This window comes from Chiloscyllium plagiosum, unplaced genomic scaffold (genome assembly GCF_037043375.1).
Source record: "Chiloscyllium plagiosum isolate Xiang-an unplaced genomic scaffold, Cpla_swu_hap1 HiC_scaffold_18, whole genome shotgun sequence".
NCBI lineage: Eukaryota > Metazoa > Chordata > Chondrichthyes > Orectolobiformes > Hemiscylliidae > Chiloscyllium > Chiloscyllium plagiosum.
The window spans coordinates 38,980,468-39,000,131 of record NW_028270156.1 but is presented as its reverse complement, the minus strand read 5'-3'; the positions used below and the strand labels follow the sequence as shown (position 1 = coordinate 39,000,131).

Here is a 19,664-nt window from a genome sequence, read left to right as displayed (position 1 = left end):
AAAGTGAAGACTGCAGATGCTGGAGATCAGAGTCGAGAGTGTGTTGCTGGGAAAGCACAGCAGGTCAGGCAGCATTCGAAGAGCAGGAGAATTGACATTTCAGGCATAAGCCGTTCATCAGGAATCTGAATTCATCAGAACTCCTGATGAAGGGCCTATGCCGGAAATGTCGATTCTCCTGCTTCTTGGATGCTGCCTGACTTGCTGTGCTTTCCCAGCAATGCACTCTCAACTGTAGGTGTTCATTCCCCCAACATCTCAGGGCACACTACTTGTGCAGCAACTGCCTACGTCTTCTGTCCCCAGAGGCTGGCATCAGCAAAACATCAGCCTCACCGCATCATCATGGCACATTTAGTAAAATATCACAGTTTGAGCTTTCATTGTGATGCTGCTACCAGGCCACTTTGTATACTGGGACAGGCACCCAGCAAAGGAACAAGGTGCACCTAAGGTTCTTAGCTTGCTGTCTTGGTGCTCACTCATTTTGCACCAAATTGGATTCTCACAGCATTTGTTCCTTGCCTTTTAGTGCAGACAGAAAGCCAGGGACCTTGCCATGGTTGGCAGAGATGAACTGTCAATGGAGACTATGATCAGTTGAGGGGACTTGTCCTTCTTCAGTCAAACAGGGTGCTGAGGTGTCTTAAGTGAGTTACTAGGAAGTACAAGTGTACGAAGTGTTAATAATTTGGAGCATGATGTGGATGAGAGCCAGTGAGGGAAATCATGAAAGTGGTGGACGTGAACTTAAAGGGAGATGAGTGCAATGGTAGAGTTAGAGTGAGTGTGAGATTGCAGATAAAAGATGGTGATACATATCCTTGTGGTGCACAGAAGGTAATTAACCTTATTCTGGTGTTGCTGTACATTTGTCTGGACCTTGGGAAATGCACTGATCTGGGTGACTACATTAGAACAGGTTGGAATTGTTTGACATTGTGCATACCTCAGGTTTAAATAGGGCACCTGCAGTATGAATGCTGGAAGGTCTCAGCATCAACAAGCATTTCACTGGTGCTGAGCTCAAAATAGTTTAAGAATGGGGAGAGGATGCATACTTCACAACGTGAACATGGAGAATTGTGTGACACAGCTTGCTCAAGCTCATGGAGAGAAACCCACTAGGAAATTCCCTGAAATTGACATTGAGTTGATTATTGATAAAATTTGGCCCATGCTCTCATCAGAATTAAACAATATGGGTAATGATGATTGATACTGTAGGTTTCCACAATTCTGGGTAATCTAAAATGGAGGATGGGAAATATTTCTGACTGTAAGAGCTGCTCCTTTTTTTTTGAGGTATTTTAGGTGTTGGAGGTGATTTCTTCGAATTCCAGGAGTAGCAATTACTGTTTTATATGCTGTTGCATTGTTTTGGAACTTTGGAAAAAAAAAGTCAAAACAACAGCAGTTTTAAAAGGGAGAAGAGCAGACAAAGGAAGCATATGATGAGGACAGTGCAGGAGAGAGAGAGAGAAAAAACACCTGCACAGTTACTGCCTTTGCTGTTTTTGAATTCATGTGTCGCTGGACATCGGAGTGCATTTGGGAAAATTAACAAAACAGTGAATTTCTAATCTTGGAGGATCTGATTTGGGAAAAGTTCACAACACAGAATCAGATAAGTTAATTGTTGTTTTAAGTCTGTCCAAGAGAAAGGCTGTATTAGTGAGTATAGTGGGTTCTTTCTTGATTATATGTTTTTGGAGATAAGTCTCTTGATTAAACTTAAAATATAAGCCATAGCTATTAATTTAACCTGGGGTAGTGTTTGTAGAGGAATAAGACGGTGTTATTTTCTCGGTTAGGAACATGTAGATTGTGAAGAGCAAAAATGGCCTTTGCAGTGATATGTACTTCTTGTCAGATGTGAGAGTTTAAAGAGAGTTTAAGGGTTACTGCGGATTATATCTGCCATAAATGCTGTTGGATGCGAATCTTATCAGATCGAGTGGATCAGTTGGAGAGACAGATAGAAGCGATGAGGAATTTGCAACAGCAACAGTATGTGATGGATGGCAGTTATAGGAAGGGGGGAAAGTCTCAGATACAGTCACATAGATGGGGTGAACTCCAGGAAGGGTAAGAGAGGTCGGCACCTAGGGCAGGAGTCTTTTGTGGACATACCCACAGGGAAGGCAGATGAACTCAGAGCATGGTTAGGAACATGGGACTGGGATATCACAGCAAATACAGAAAAATGGCTCAGGGATGGGCAGCTGAATGTTCCAGGATACAAATGCTACAGGAAGGATAGAAAGGGAGGCAAGAGAGGAGAGGGAGTGGCATTTTTATAAGGGATAGCGTTACAGCTGTGCTAAGGGAGGATATTTCCGGAAATACATTCAGGGAAGTTATTTGAGTGGAACTGAGAAATAAGAAAGGGATGATCACTTTATTGAGATTGTATTATAGACCCCCTAATTGTCAGACAGAAATTGAGAAACAAATTTGTAAGGAGATCTCAGCTATCTGTAAGAATAATAGGGTGGTTATGGTAGGGGATTTTAACTTTCCAAATACCGACTGGGACTGCCATAGTGTTAAGGGTTTAGATGGAGAGGAATTTGTTAAGTGTGTACAAGACAATTTTCTGATTCAGTATGTGGATGTACCTACTTCAAAACTTGACCTATTCTTGGGAAATAAGGCAGGGCAGGTGACTGAGGTGTCAGCGGGGGAGCACTTTGGGGCCAGCGACCATAATTCTATTCGTTTTAAAATCATGATGGAAAAGGATAGACCAGATCTAAAAGTTGAAGTTCTAAATTGGAGAAAGGCCAATTTTGATGGTATTAGGCAAGAACTTTCGAAAGCTGATTGGAGGCAGATGTTTGCAGGTAAAGGGACAGCTGGAAAATGGGAAGCCTTCAGAAATGAGATAACGAGAATCCAGAGAAAGTATATTCCTGTCAGGGTGAAAGGGAAGGCTGGTAGGTATAGGGAATGCTGGATGACTAAAGAAATTGAGGGTTTGGTTAAGAAAAAGAAGGAAGCATATGTCAGGTATAGACAGGATAGATCGAGTGAATCCTTAGAAGAGTATAAAGGAAGTAGGAGTATACTCGAGGGAAATCAGGAGGGCAAAAAGGGGACATGAGATAGCTTTGGCAAATACAATTAAGGAGAATCCAAAGGGTCTTTACAAATATAAAGGACAAAAGGGTAACTAAGGAGAGAATAGGGCCCCTCAAAGATTAGCAAGACGCCTTTGTGTGGAGTCACAGAAAATGGGGGAGATACTAATTGAATATTTTGCATCAGTATTTACTGTGGAAAAGGATATGGAAGATTTCAACTGTAGGGAAATAGATGGTGACATCTTGCAAAATGTTCAGATTAAGAGGAGGAAGTGCTGGATGTCTTGAATTGGATAAAGATGGATAAATCCCCAGGACCTGATCAGGTGTACCCGAGAACTCTGTGGAAGCTAGAGATGTGATTGCTGGGCCTCTTGCTGAGATATTTGTATCATCAATAGCCACAGGTGAGGTGCCGGAAGACTGGAGTTTGGCAAACGTGGTGCCACTGTTTAAGAAGGGCGGTAAAGACAAGCCAGGGAACTGTAGACTGGTGAGCCTGACCTCAGCAAGTTGTTGGAGGGAAACCTGAGGGACAGGATGTACATGTAATTGGAAAGGTAAGGACTGATTTGGGATAGTCAACATGGTTTTGTGCATGGGAAATCATGTCTCACAAACTTGATTGAGTTTTTTGAAGAAGTAACAAAGAAGATTGATGAGGGCAGAGCAGTAGATGGCACAGCACAGTGGCACAGTGGTTAGCACTGCTGCCTCACAGCACCAGAGACCCAGGTTCAATTCCCACCTTGGGTGACTGTGTGTGGAGTTTGCACATTCTCCCCGGGTCTGCGTGGGTTTCCTCCGGGTGCTCCGGTTTCCTCACACAGTCCAAAAGATGTGCAGGTTAGGTGAATTGACCATGCTAAATTGCCCCTAGTGTTAGGTGTAGGGGAATGGGTCTGGGTTGGTTGCTCTTCGGAGGGTCGGTGTGGACTTATTGGGCCGAAGGGCCTGTTTCCACACTGTAAGTAATCTAATCTAATCTAATCTAGATGTGATCTATATGGACTTCAGTAAGGCATTCGACAAGGTTCCCCATGGGAGACTGATTAGCAAGGTTAGATCTCATGGAATAAAGGGAGAACTAGCCATTTGGATACAGAACTGGTTCAAAGGTAGAAGACAGAGGGTGGTGGTGGAGGGTTGTTTTTCAGACTGGAGGCCTGTGACCAGTGTACTGCCACAAGGATCAGTGCTGGGCCCTCTACGTTTTGTCATTTATATAAATGATTTGGATGCGGGCATAAGAGGTACAGTTAGTAAGTTTGCAGATGACACCAAAAATGGAGGTGTAGTGGACAGCGAAGAGGGTTACCTCAGATTACAACAGGATCTGGACCAGATGGGTCAATGGGCTGAGAAGAGGCAGATGGAGTTTAATTCAAATAAATGCGAGGTGCTGCATTTTGGGAAAGCAAGTCTTAGCAGGACTTATACACTTACTGGTAAGGTCCTAGGGAGTGTTGCTGAACAAAGAGACCTTGGAGTGCAGGTTCATAGCTCCTTGAAAGTGGAGTCGCAGGTAGGTAGGATATGAAGAAGGTGTTTGGTATGCTTTCCTTTATTGGTCTGAATATTGAGTACAGGAGTTGGGAGGTCATGTTGTGGCTCTACAGGACATTGGTTAGGCCACTGTTGGAATATTGCGTGCAATTCTAGTCTCCTTCCTATCGGAAAGATGTTGTGAAACTTGAAAGGGCTCAGACAAGATTTACAGGGATGTTGCCAGTTTTGGAGGATTTGAGCTACAGGGAGAGGCTGAACAGGCTGGGGCTATTTTCCCTGGAGCGTCAGAAGCTGAGGGGGATCTTATGGAGGTTTACAAAATTATGAGGGGCATGGATAGGATAGATAGACAAAGTCTTTTCCCTGGGGTCGGGGAGTCCAGAACTAGAGGGCATAGGTTTAGGGTGAGAGGGGAAAGATATAAGAGAGACCTAAGGGGCAACCTTTTTCACACAGAGAGTGGTACGTGTATGGAATGAGCTGCCAGGGAAGTGGTGGAGGCTGGTACAATTGCAACATTTATGAGGCATTTGGATTGGTATATGAATAGGAAGGGTTGGAGGGATATGGGCCGGGTGCTGGCAGGTGGGACTAGATTGGGTTGGGATATCTGGTCGGTGTGGACAGGTTGGACCGAAGGGTCTGTTTCCATGTTGTACATCTTTATGACTCTATGATCAACTTTAAGCACAACAATTTCCAAGAGATGCATTTTGGAAATGTTACCTATAGGTAGTCATCTCATTCGGTAGATGAAATAATTGACTATTGTCCATGATAAATCAAATTGGAAATAGGCTATGGGAGGAACAATTAACCTTTTCTCAATTATATTTCCTCAGCTTCTTGAACTATGGGGTGGAACAGATACTAATTACATTGTTTAAAATTACTTTTGTCATGGCTCCAGCCACATGTAGCAGCTGCTTACAGGCTTGGTAGATGTCATATTTTAGGTGGAGGGATGAGTTGTAGCCGGGGTGGGGGGTAGGGATTGTTTGGGGAAGCGGTTATCTTAGAGAACATATGTAACACAGTTTTTTTTTTAGAAAAGGTCAATTTAAACCAGATATGGTCCAATTATAGTTGTCAAGGATTACAAATTTTGTTTGGTGCTTATTGCAACCTATCACATAATAGCTTTGCCATCTGTGCTTTTTGCTTGGTGTGAGTCATCATTCATTGACACATGTGTATCCATCCGGGGGAAAGAAAAAAAAAATCACCATCCTGTCTTTCTAAAGTATGATCATAGACTGTGCAAACCAGTGCTGGGCACAATTCCAAGCCCTCCAAGCTTGGAGTGAGTTGGAGTTGTGCCCAGGACTGTCTTCCATGACAAGGTTTCTAGATATGGGTGGAAGCTCAATCAAAATGTGTTCTGACTGGCAGCTATGTTGTGAAAAATTAGATATAGTTTCCACAGGGGGCTAGAATCACAGTCAACTGAATGAGAGATTGAGCTAAGGTCATATGCTATAATCGCTGAGCTGTCATCCTTATCTGTGAACCTTACCTTGGAAAAAATAGAGTGGCATAGTTGTATGAATGATAGGGTCTAGTTAACTCAGTAGTTACTGTCTCTGTTCTACAAACGCCTGGCATGAATGTTTATATTTACTTTCTTTGGTGAGACTGTATTACATCATATGTGAGAACACTTTAGGATCACAGTAATATGCAGTCACCTTTTTTACAATTTTTATTGGTCATTTCATTGCATTGTTGTTCAATTTATACTAATCATTATATTAAGACTCAGTGAAAAATTTTAATGAAACTACTCTCAAATTCTGATCCATAACCTGTAATTGAACAAATTATATTCTATTTGCTTTATTATTGTTTCCTTTCATGAATCCATCCCTCAGATTTTCCCTTTACCCTTGAAGGCCTTGTGCAATTGCAGGGCTGGACTTCAGGATAGCAACCAACCAATCTTTTTTGATGTATAACAGCTATGTTGCCATCAGGCATCTCAGTTATGCCCAGTCCTCTCTATCCTTAAATACATGTGCTCAATTTCGAGCAAACATCATTAGCTATCAACTGGCAATGTTTTTTTTCTCTCCAGTGCTACCTCAAAGATACTAAAGCAAATTGTATTGCTCCCTATTGTCACTAACTTAAGACATTTTACCTAAAGCAACAGATGAAATATTGAACATGCAGTTAATTGCACCAGTACTTTTAACATGTTAGAATATTCAATATGGTTTTGCCTCCACTTTTACAGATAAGCTTTGTAAGATTGACAGGAAATTTGGCTGCACACAGAAAATAGCTACTGTAGTTGAGATATTCCTCCAGATTGCAAGTATACATGTTTGAAGTATAACAGCTATAAAGTATCACAAACTATATTTGAAGGAACATGTCATTTGGTAAAATGTAATATTTAAAATTATATCTGAGGAATTATTTTGTGATGCAAGATGATGACATAGAATAAAAGAAAAGGCACCCGGATCATTTTGCTGTTCCATTTATGGTCTGTAAATGTTAGATTGCTATATTAATGAAAAACTCTCTGTTGATAGAAACATGCTCTTTTACTGCACTATTTCAAATGCAATGTTGTCTTTGCTTGGTTCTCAAATTTATAGTGTATTGTACTCTATGACTAAGATTTGATGATGGTTATGAAGTTATACTGGGTTCTGCATTTCCACTATATTTCAATTTTTAAAGTTACCAAAAGTGTTATTTTATAATTTGAACATCTAAAGTACTTCGATAGAATTTTAAATGTTCCTAAGTCTAGATTTTAATCAAGGGGCTACTATTGATTAATTTCAGTGGATAAATAAGTGTTACATTTGTTAATGACTTGGTTGAATTAGATTGAACAGAGCATTTTGCACCTTGTTAAACCTGCTATTCTATGACATGACTGCTATTGATCAATTTCAATGAATGAATAAGTACTCCAATTGGTAATGATTTCACCTCATTATTTTGAACAGATCATTTTACATTTTGAATCTGCTGTTTGGCAGTGTGTCTGACTGCTTGAGATCATAGCTGATTATGATGCGTTAGGGAAACAGCAGTACAGGTAATGCTAATTCGGTGACATAGACAATGTCTCCTCCTATACAACACTTGTTTTCCCTTTGCTCCCAAGAGTAACATTATATTGAAGGAGAGCTGTAATTTCAAAATCTCCTGCTGTCTGTCAACCACAGCTGTTAATGCAAATATAAAATTTTGCTTCCCAAGATTGTTTTCAAATGGCTTCCACTTTCAATAATAAATGGTCAAATGTCTTCCCCTCAGCAAAATAAAATGTTGATTTTTCATAAGTTAATAGACTTCCTGGAAAATACAATACCCAAGATATTGCTAAGATAGGCATGATGATAACTTACAGTTTTAGAAGCACAGAGTCATAACGTTGTACAGCATGAAAACAAACCCTTCGGTCCAACTCAACCGTGCCGATCAGATATCCTAAATCAACCTCGTCCCATTTGCCAGCATTTGGCCTATATTCCTCAAAACCTTTCCTATTCATATATCTATCCAGATGCCTTTTAAATATTGTAATTGTACCAGCCTCCACCACTTCTTCTGGCAGCTTATTCCATACATGCATCACCCTCTGCATGAAAACATTGCCCCTTAGATCCCTTTTAAATCTTTATCCTCTCACCTTAAACCGCTGCCCTCTAGTTTTGGACTCCTCTATCTGTGGAAAAGACCTTGGCTATTCACTCTATCTTTGATCCTCATAATTTTATAAACTTGTGTAAGACTCCCCCCCCCCCCCCCCCCCCCTCAGCCTCCAGCCTCCGATGCTGCAGGGAAAATATCCCCAGTCTACTCCCCCTCTCCCTATAGCTCAAACACTCCAATCCTGGCAACATCCTTGTAAATCTTTTGTGAACCCTTTCAAGTTTCATATCATGCTTCTTATAGAAAGGAGACCTGAATTGTACCCAATATTCTAAAAGTGGCCTAACCAATGTCCTGTCCAGCTGCAACATGACTTCCCAAATCCTATACTCAATGCCCTGGTCAATAAAGGCAAGTAAGCCAAATACCTTCTTCACTATCCTGTCTACTTGTGACTCAACTTTCAAGGAACTATGAACCTGCACTCCAAGGTCTCTTTGTTGAGCAACACTCCCCAGGACATTCTTATTAAGTATATAAGTCCTGCTCAGACTTGCCTTTCCAAAGTACAGCATCTCACATTTACCTAAATTAAACTCCATCTGCCACTCCTCAGCACATTGGCTCATCTGATAAAGGTCCCATTGTACTCTGAGGTAACATTCTTGGTTGTCCATACACCTCCAATTTTGGTGTCATCTGCAACCTTACGAACCAAAGCTCCTATGTTCACATCTAAATCATTTACATAAATGACAAAAACAATCAGTGGACCCAGCACTGATCCTTGTGGCACACCACTGGTCACAGGCCTCCTGTCTGAAAAGCAACCATCCACACTACCACCCTTTGTCTCCTACCTTTGAGCCAGCCCTGTATCCACATGGCTAGTTCTCCCTGTATTCCATGTGATCTAATCTTGCTAACCAGTCAACCAGTTTTAATACAGGTCATGCTGGTTTACTTTGATTCAAACTGACAATTGGATACAACTCTTGGACGTTGGTAGATATTTTCTTTTCCTTAACCTATCTCAATCTTTATTTAGTAATTTCTATTGGTAAATTCTTGGGCTTAGTTGACAGATGACAATAAGATTGGCATCCACCACAGGAAACTATGTTCAAGATATTCATAGTCTGACGTGAACACTGATGGGCTGTTATGCCCAAGGAACTTTGATATGTGGCATAATTGTTTTGGACATGCAGGGAGAAGAACAGTGTTAAAATCTAGAATCAGTGGACAAAAGAAAATGCCACACCAGTATCTTACCAAATAAGAAATTATATTGGAGAAATAAGATCAAATAAAAGTCAATTGGTGTCACTATGTCCAATGCTAATACTAATAATAGACAAATTAATACTTCATGCCATCTTAACCTGTAATTTATTTACTGAACAATCTGGTTAACCATAGGACTGCAGCAAACAGTCTACAGAATCTACTTGAAATCAGTATTCATATATTGTAATAAACTGACCTTATGACAGAAACTCCAGCAACATCTCCTGGTAAAACTGGGATAATTTCTCCTGCAGAACACAATAGATGGAGGATGGTTTCCTGTATATACAAATTTTACACTTTACATCAATTCCAGTCACTTGTGGCCTCCAGACATGTTTACTGGGAATTATTGAATCATTATTATTCTGGCTAGGAGTAATGGTGTCACTGTTCACAGCTATAATATTTCTGAATGAAAAAGAATATATTGTGTTGTGAAGATATTGAGTACCACAGGCATAAAAACCCATTACTTTTTTTGTTTAACTGTACTTCTATTGTTTCTCTCCATAAATGCTTTTGACAAATCCAAGCTGATATATTGTTTAAAACAATTTCATGTACCTATAATGATGTTTTGCGCATACTACTTTTTATCAGAATTTAAGGTGGATGTTATGTTGTGTATAACTAGACCTGATGAAGGAGCAGTGCTGAAAATGTGTTGCTGGAAAAGCGCAGCAGATCAGGCATCATCCAAGGAGCAGGAGAATCGACGTTTCGGGCATGAGCCCTTCTTCAGGCTCATGTCCAAAACGTCGATTCTCCTGCTCCTTGGATGCTGCCTGACCTGCTGCGTTTTTCCAGCAACACACTTTCAGCTCTGATCTCCAGCATCTGCCGTCCTCACTTTCTCCTAGAAGGAGCAGTGCTCCCAAGGCTCGTGCTTCCAAATAAAACTGTTTAACTATACCCTGGTGTTGAGTGATTTTTAACTTCGTGCACCCCAGTCCAAGACCAGCACCTACTACATCAACAACTACATACATTCTTTTGGGAATTATCATGGTGGAAAATATCCTAGTCAATAATAAGATTGTCATTCTTCTCCATATGAGTGTTGAAAAGGTTATCATCTTTATACCATGTTAATTTTTAATAGAAAAAGAATTATGTCTTTTTTTCTTATTTTAATTTTCTAAAACTAGTCAAGATTTAGACATTTTTGCTTCAATAAATCAACATTGTTATCGACCTACCTTCAATGCCAGCATCTCTGTCCATCAACATTACAATTTTATGTCCACCTGACCGACTTCACAACAGGGTGTGTCATTCACAAAATCACAAGTTTATCTATCTCATTATTGATCATTATGCCCATTGTGTTGTGCCATGGTAATGAAGCTCTCTTGAGGTTATATATCATTCCAATTCATAGCACATGTGTCACCTCATCCTGCTTGAATATTACGAATTATAATGGAACACTTCCTGTGATCAGTCAGGCTATACATATATATTATAAATACACATATTATCCTTTATTCTTTATTTATGTATTTACTGTACTTGCCTTAAAGTATGCAATTCACAGTGTGCTATTCTACAATGGCATTGTTGTTTGACAATCAAAGCAGAAACTATGAAGCGACAACTTATTTCCAAGCAATTACATGCAATTATCTATTAGTTGTACAGCAATTAGAAGGACTGGGGGTACAATGATTGTGTTAATGGGTGAAAGCACTGGCATTGTTCACATCACTAAGCGCAAAGTCGATCTATCAATCATTGAACAGACAAACTGTGCAGCAATTACAGCAAGCACTAGGTGGCACAGTTGTCAAAGACACAATTCTCTCAATTGGCTTCAATTGTGGGACCTTTGAATAAATCCAGCCCAGAAAATGACTGAAGCATGGAATGGCACCACGTAAACAGGATAGTCAATGTTTGAATAAATAAATATATTCAACAAAATAAAAATGAAACAATTTTTCAGTTTACGTCCACGTTGCAGAATTGCAACCTTAGCTGAGTTTCAGCTGTCAAATAGTTGACAATTATTCCCACTGTATTCAGAGTGGCTTTGAAGATGCCTGAACATTTATTTGTTATTTGACACACTTACCCAGCTCTTGTAGGACAAGGAGGCAACAGACATTTGCAGGGTGACATGCCCCCATTTCCTGAATTCCCTCGAAGAGATGATGGCCATTTGTGAAGCAGTTAGGTGCAGCAATGGGGCTGTAGCCATTCCGGATAATGGCATCCTTATACCTAATCTTGCTTCTCACATGTCACAGCCTTCTCATTCCACAGTCTGTTCTGACTTAAAAGCCACAGATAATGCAAACATGCACCTCTTGTTTCCTTCCTTCCCTTCAGCACAAATCATGTAAAATGCAACTGTCCCATGCAATAAAAAAATGATGGTTCATGGATTCTCATAATGTTTGCCTTTTTATTGACTTTACAGATTTGATTCACATATATACATGTTGTGTTAAGTTACATTATTTGAAGGGGCTGCTCCTTAATGTTTGGCTGCGCTTCAGCATCATGCTCACAATTTTTGATTGTATAGTGGAGCGGGGGATGGGTGCAGCAGAAATATTGGAGGCCTCCTGATGGGTCTGTCCCTGGGCATGCCAAGGTAGGCCCATTAACAGATCCAGACAGTGAGCCGTGGTGGGAATCTTTGGATGTGACTGCCAGCCTCACTTCTGTGATCATGTCTGTGTCTTGGTGGCCCTGAAGTGTGAACATGTGATATCTGTTGGAACTCTTAAGGTCCTCTGTGACCTGTAGGCACCAGACTGCATCACTTTTCACATTTAATTTTAAATTCTTTTATGTTCCTTTAAGGATTTGGGTTGAGTAACAATTCCCTTTTAAGGAACTGTCATACGTTCAGTTAATTAGTTAAATTGGATAATCTTTTTTTAAAATAATAATCTGAAATATTAAATATGAACATGGGTGAGCTGTGAATCAAAGAATACACCTCGAATGCAAATAATCACCCAATCATTATACAAGTAACACTCTTTCTGTCTCTGCTTCCAGTCTTGTTCATTTCTCACTTCTTCTCTCTTCCAGTATCCTGTTCTGTGTGATCTCCAGTCATTCTGTCGGTAATATTCTATTACAACCAGAAGATCTACAAGCACATCCATGGTTGACAGTAATTACTTTGTGCAGAACCCTGAAAGTCTGGACAAAATTCCTTCAGCACTTGTCACATCACACTCTAAATTGAATGGAAGGCACCATTCAAAAGTCATGCCAACAGCCAGAAGCAATCAACCAACAACTAACTTCTGAGTAGCTTATGATTCCTTCAGGTATTGCTGTTGGGGGCTCTCTCTTGAGTATTCAGTTGTGTGAGGTTACAAGAGTATTGGTTGGAGCAATGAGTTACAAAACAGCAGTGTTGCTGTCAAATCAGTATTGTCTTTGTGACATAACAATTGGCGTCATGTTGGCCCAGATAATGCATTTAAGGTGTGAGCTGCCCTGTATGAGACTGTCTGCGTCCCAATGGTGGCATGACACCAATTGTTAAAGTTCACTTGAGAATGCAAAGTTTAAAAAAAGTTCTGCGATTTACATATGAAAGAACTGAAAGCAACATGGTCATTCTAAAAGATGAGAGACTTAACAACAATCCAGATCTTTTTCAATATATAGTTTCAGTTACATCGCGTTGTAAACCTTTGCTATAAATTCTGTGTCTTACAATCTTATTCTCCACAGACACCTGATGAAGGAGCAGCACTCCGAAAACTAGTGCTTCCAAATAAATCTGTTGGACTATAATCTAGTGTTGTGTGATTTTTAACTTTGTACACCCCAGTCCAACACCAGCATCTCTGAATCTTGAATAGGTTTTGCTATGTCCTGATTCGATGCCTAAGATATAGTTGAATGGACCTCCTCGTACAGTGCAGTACTGCCAGCATTTTGATACAACTGAGTGGTTATCAAGCCTATTTGAGACATAAAGTTCATTCTGCACAGCTAGCAGAGTCAAAAAGCTTGCTGTGTTAGCATTCCTTTTTTACTCTTGATGCAAATTCTCAAAGGGTAGACATTACGATAATTAATGACAAATTGAAGCATAATTAATTACATAATATGTTATCTACATGACTAACTACTCACAGTCATTAGTACTCTGCCAGTCTTGTCTATGAAAAGGGAACATTTTAGTGAGATGTGACCTACTGAGCTTACTATGTCCATCTGCATCACCATTTACGTAACAATATCAAATAATGTAAATGTAAAGTGAATAATTTGAGAACTATATTAAACGTGAAGATAAATGTAAGCAATGCAATATTTTAGGACTGCATTTGTCTGATCTTAGTCATTCCAAAAAATCTTGAAGTGTGTTTCTTAATAGCATCAATGTGGAAGAAGTGAACATCATAGGGATGAGTATTTCCATTTTGAATTAAAGCATTTGTGTAAGAGTTATGTTGCCCAGTCTGCCATGGCTCAACGTGACTTTTCTCACTGAATCTTCTCCGTTTAACCTCATTAACCAGGCCTTTTGGCACCCTTCTTTGGAATCCAAATGACTGAAGAGACGTGAATGTTCACACAACTAGGACTTATGGCATTCAAACCATTTGAGCCATATTTAGGGCACATCAGTAAACCACTTCAGATGTTTCAAGCCCAGGCACTGCTCTTCACATAGTGATGCTCCACTATTATTATTAAAGATACAGTACAGAAAATAAAGCTTGCTGCTTGCTTCAAGAACAAGAACTGGAGGTGGTAGAGATGAGGTCAGTCCTTTTGCATTCTCACTGGCACAATAGACCACACCAATAATCCCAGGCAGCCTGGTGACAAATTTTAGTGTGAGTCAATGCTGTGTCCCAGGTGAAGTGGGACACTGAACAGGAAGAAAGACAATGATCTTCTGCACTCCGCAAGTTTAAATGTCACTATCTTCTCTCTGGTATCTCACACTTGCTCAACTCTGACTCTTCACATGTCTCTTAGTCAGGTTCATGGACTACAGTTCTCACAATTGCATAGATCATGTCTACTCAACAACTCTTACCTGCTTCCCCCTCCCAAATCACTCACCCTTCCTATACTCTATGCTTCCTACTCACTCACTGGGGATATTTCACCATGTCTCCTGCTCCTGCATTGCGCTTCCATCCAGTTAGAGCATTCTCAATTTCTCTCCATGTCTTATTGCAGGAAAAACTGCCCCCACGGCCCCAAGACTGATGTCTCCACAACACTCTAACCAACACCCTGAAATCCCAGACTGTTTGCATTTGATCTACAGGACTTACTTTGACCCAATTTCAGGCCTACAGGACACAGATCCTAGATTCTGCTGGGGCCAAGCACCTGACTGATTGTGGCCAAACCCTGAATTGGCATCAGACAGGCTCCTTGGCTGACTGTGCTGGCACTCCTGACTGACTGCAGTCCCCTTAACCCCAACAAGGACTGTTCCATTTTGACTGTCAGCCAAGGTGAATTGACAGATGCACATGCAATGTGTTTATTGCTAAGCTGCTGGAACATGCTGTAGGTGTGACATTGCCATAATACGGTGCCATACTTAACATTCTCACATTTGCCTCTTCAGAGATCTGAACTATGTCAAGGCATCTGCTTCACTCTCTGTAATAAAAAAAAATGGAAGCAACAGAGACTGGCAGTCTACAAGTAACCATAAAGCAAATGAGCACAAACAATTGGAGCTAAAAGTCATAAGTTGCATTGTGTTTAGATGTGTAAGATGCATGAGTCTCCCCGAACAAAAGCTACCTGGCAGAAGCATGCGAATCACAAGTGTCATTGAACTCCAAAGTCAAGATCTGAGGCTCTGAATTGGTCTGAGAGTTGGACTGATAGCAGGCATGATAATGTAGTGAGGCTGGTGGTTTGCTCATGCTGACTTGCATGGATGAAGGATGGAGAAGGATAGCAACCTCAGAGCATATGCTGCAGCAAAGCTGCATTGGATGTTGGCCAGGACAGGTATTCAATGAGCTGCAGCTGCCAGGTATCTGTTTGGATTTACAAACTGAAATCTTGCACCACCTAGCTTCTTGGGAAGGAAAAGAGAATTGGAAGCAGTATAGAAACAAGGCAAGTTGGGCTGATGATAAGCTGCAGTTGTGTAGGAATAAAGCTACACAGATAGATTCCAAAGTCACCATTCACAGATTAGGAGGGAATTAGGAAATGCCAACATTGAGATTGTGATTTTTCTTTACTTGCCATATTTCTAAATTTCTGGCCATTACCCGTGCCATTTCAGGAAGGGGAAATTCTACAGACGTGGATTTTTGTTGAATTGTTTAAGCCTTCCATATTTTGGACTTCTACTATTTGAGGATTCTATTAACATTCTGTCAAGTTCCAAAGTTTTCAGATTAGATATAACAAATAAAGACTGTGGCACTCCACATAGCAAAGGCAGCTTTGTTTGATGTTGATGTCACTGTCTCCCTCTTATCACTATCTCTAATTGTTAATTTACTCAGCTGTATAAACATTGCATTTTTTAAAATTTTTAACTGAGCTACCTAAACACTGAACCCATCAATGCAGCTAATTCACATTGTGTAAGGCAATTGGCTTGAAAGTGTTAACTCAGAAGCTTTGGAATAACATGATTTCGGGGGTGGCCAGGTTACTTTGTTAGCTAGTCAATTCTAAAGTCAATAATTGTGTAGCACAGATATATTATATTGCAGCACCTTACCTCATATTATAGTTAACTGGTCTTAAGCTAATGTAAACTATTATACAATTGTGGAATAAAGGTAACGTTTCCATAGTTCTACCGGATCATAGGAGTCATAGAGTCATAGAGATGTATAGCATGGAAACAGACCCTTCAGTCCAACCTGTCCATGCTGACCAGATATCCCAACCCAATCTAGTCCCACCTGCCAGCACCCGGCCCCTATCCCGCCAAACCATTCCTATTCATATACCCATCCAAATGCCTCATAAATATTGCAATTGTACCAGCCTCCACCACATCCTCTGGCAGCTCATTCCATACACGTACCACCCTCTGCGTGAAAAAGTTGCCCCTTAGGTCTCTTTTACATCTTTCCCCTCTCACCCTAAACCTACGCCCTCTAGTTCTGGACTTCCCGAACCCAGGGAAAAGACTTTGTATATCTATCCTATCCATGCCCCTCATAATTTTGTAAACCTCTATAAGGTCACCCCTCAGCCTCTGATGCTGCAGGGAAAACAGCCCAGCCTGTTCAGCCTCTCCCTGTAGCTCAGATCCTCCAACCCTGGCAACATCCTTGTAAATCTTTTCTGAACACTTTCAAGTTTCACAACACCTTTCCGATATGAAGGAGACCAGAATTGCATGCAATATTCCAACAGTGGCCTAACCAATGTCCTGTACAGCCGCAACATGACCTCACAACTCCTGTACTCAATACTCTGACCAATAAAGGAAAGCATACCAAACGCCTTCTTCATTATCCTATCTACCTGTGATTTCACTTTCAAGGAGCTGTGAACCTGTACTCCAAAGTCTCTTTGTTCAGCAACACTCCCTAGGACCTTACCATTAAGTGTATAAGTCCTACTAAGACTTGCTTTCCCAAAATGCAGCACCTCGCATATATCTGAATTAAACTCCATCTGCCACTTCTCAGCCCATTGGCCCATCTGGTCCAGATCCTGTTGTAATCTGAAGTACCCCTCTTCGCTGTCCACTACACCTCCAATTTAGGTGTCATCTGCAAACTTACTAACTGTACCTCTTATGCCCGCATCCAAATCATTTATGTCAATGACAAAAAATAGAGGGCCCAGCATCAATCCTTGTGGCACTCCACTGGTCACAGGCTTGCAGTCTGAAAAACAACCCTCCACCACCCTCTGTCTTCTACCTTTGAACCAGTTCCTGCTTTCTTATTAGATAGAGATGACTGGCAATGGTTTAACTTGTGGACTGCTACACTTCAAGTGAGGGGAGAGATAAGAAGAAGAGCCCTTCATGGTAACCTCAGCCAGTGTAGAAATTGTTGGTGATTATGGAGTATCTTACTTTTTGTTACTCAAGTGCATCCATTTGCTCAAAGTACAAGAAGATCCTATCAGAACCAGAAACCAGCTGGAGGTATCTATTAGAATAATGCTCAGTAGGGTATCTGAGTATTAAAGAGCATCACACACAATTGACTCAGTCTCTACATCAATCTATTTCTGTAATATATTAAAATTCTTACATACGTGCATGCTTCATTGGAAGCTGTAAACATTCTCTTGAGAATTTCTTTGTTAAAGTGTGAACAATTGTTGTATTATCCATCATGCGAACCATGTGAATTTCAACAGGAAATGATAAACACACAACATGATTACCCATCAAGACATTAATTTTACTCCACCAGAGTAAAATTGTTCAAAATTCTTTATGAGAAAGCTCATTTGCATTTTTTCAGTAACTATAATTTCTAATATCCAAAATAATGTCATAAATAACAATACATTTCCATATTTCACAACTACTGTACCCTCTTAAGGTGTTGTACTAGAACACCAAGTTCTCCAAAAAGCCTATGGCTGGACTTAATATGTTTGCCCAAATTGCAGATTAAAGCTCAAAGTGAACTGTGTAATTTGTGTGTTTGTTGTATACCAGGGTTTCCTAGGGTCTAGCATTATTATTTAATTACATGAGCTGAAAATTTTCTTTAAAGAAAATTGCTTGAAGAAAAGCTAGAGGTCAAATTTTAAAATCTTTATTTCAGTTACAGTTCTATACCAGAATAAGGCATCAGTCTCTGTGAAGCTGTACATCACCTGAAGTAGCATAAGAAAAGCCACAAGAGATGTGTTGCTATACATTTTGGACCAAGTCGACACCGGTTGCTCACCAAACACTGAATCCCCTATGCCATAAACCAAGTACTACAATTATTATTCAAAATGAAAGCAAGCCAGTTACAACTAGTAACATCTCCACTCTGATTAACTTCTGAACTTCATAACTATTTAAAATTACCTGATATTCCTATTTGGAGCTCTTGACCTGAAAAGCACAGGACTAATTAGCAGATTTTATTACAAGATCTTACACTACTCTTGAAATGCCTTGAGACATTTGCTGGTAATAAAATAATTAGGGCACGATATTCAACTCATCCTTCATTCGTGACCAATCTTAAGATTGTTATGTTACAATATTATTTTTCTTAACTGCTTCATATTTGCTAACATAACCTATATATTGATATTTGTAGAATATGTGATATGACTTTACAGGGCTTGATGCTTCGCGAAAGAAAATTGAAATAGTTACTGAACAAACAATATCAGAGCTATTTTTGACTTTTCTTTACTTAAATTTATTTTTAAAAAATTGTTCATGGGATATAGCCATCTCACGCTAGGGTAGCATTTATTGCCCATCCCCAATTGCGTCAAAGGCAGTTAACAAGTCAACCACATTTCAGGTGGGCCTAAAGTCATATGCAGGCCAGGCCAGGTCAGGATGACAGATTTCCACTTGCAAAAAGTGAACAGAATAGAAAGAAAACCACTTGTTAGTCTAACATGAAGAGGCTCTTTACTTGAAAAGAAATAATTAATTGCATGTTAACTATAAGTGCAAGTTAAACTGATATGATAGACATTGTTCCAGAAACAATGAGGAGAACCTAGTTGATGGAGCTTCTTCCTCCAGTGAGTTGTTTAGTTGTCCATTATCATTCATGATTCAATGTGATAGGACTTTAGATCTAATCTATTGCCGAATTGTTTTGTCCTCTCTATCACTTGCTGTTTTCCTCCATGGTAGACAAGCAGTCTGCGGTGTTGCTTTAGTCAGTTGACACCTCATTTTTAAATATATCTGGTACTGCTTCAGACATGCATCACTCATCATTGAACCAGGGTTAATTCTCTGATTTTATGGTAATGGTAAGTGGGAACATGAGGTTGCAGTTTGTGTTGGAATATGATACTGCTGATGGCCCACAGCACCTCAACAATGCCCAGCCTTGAGCTGTTATATCTGTTCAATATCTAACATATTTACCATAATGGCAGTGCCATGCAAATAGGTGGAAAGTGTCCTCAGTGCACAGTCAGAACTTTGTCTACATAAAGACTCTGAGATTTTAATTGCTGCTGCTACTATCATGAAGTAGTATGGCAGGCAGATGGTTGTGGGTGAGGTCAATT

The 19,664-nt window shown here is 40.1% G+C and overlaps 1 long non-coding RNA gene across 3 annotated transcripts in view; it reads left to right on the top strand.

Moving 5' to 3' along the window:
* The window catches only part of LOC122558047 (uncharacterized), a 148,044-nt gene extending 134,779 nt beyond the window's left edge, over window positions 1-13,265 (top strand). For all 3 annotated transcript variants that reach the window (XR_015760021.1, XR_006314021.2, XR_015760022.1), the window contains one exon: window positions 12,552-13,265. This is a non-coding gene — a long non-coding RNA (uncharacterized LOC122558047). The remainder of the gene's footprint in view (window positions 1-12,551) is intronic.
* The last annotated feature ends 6,399 nt before the right edge of the window (window positions 13,266-19,664 follow it).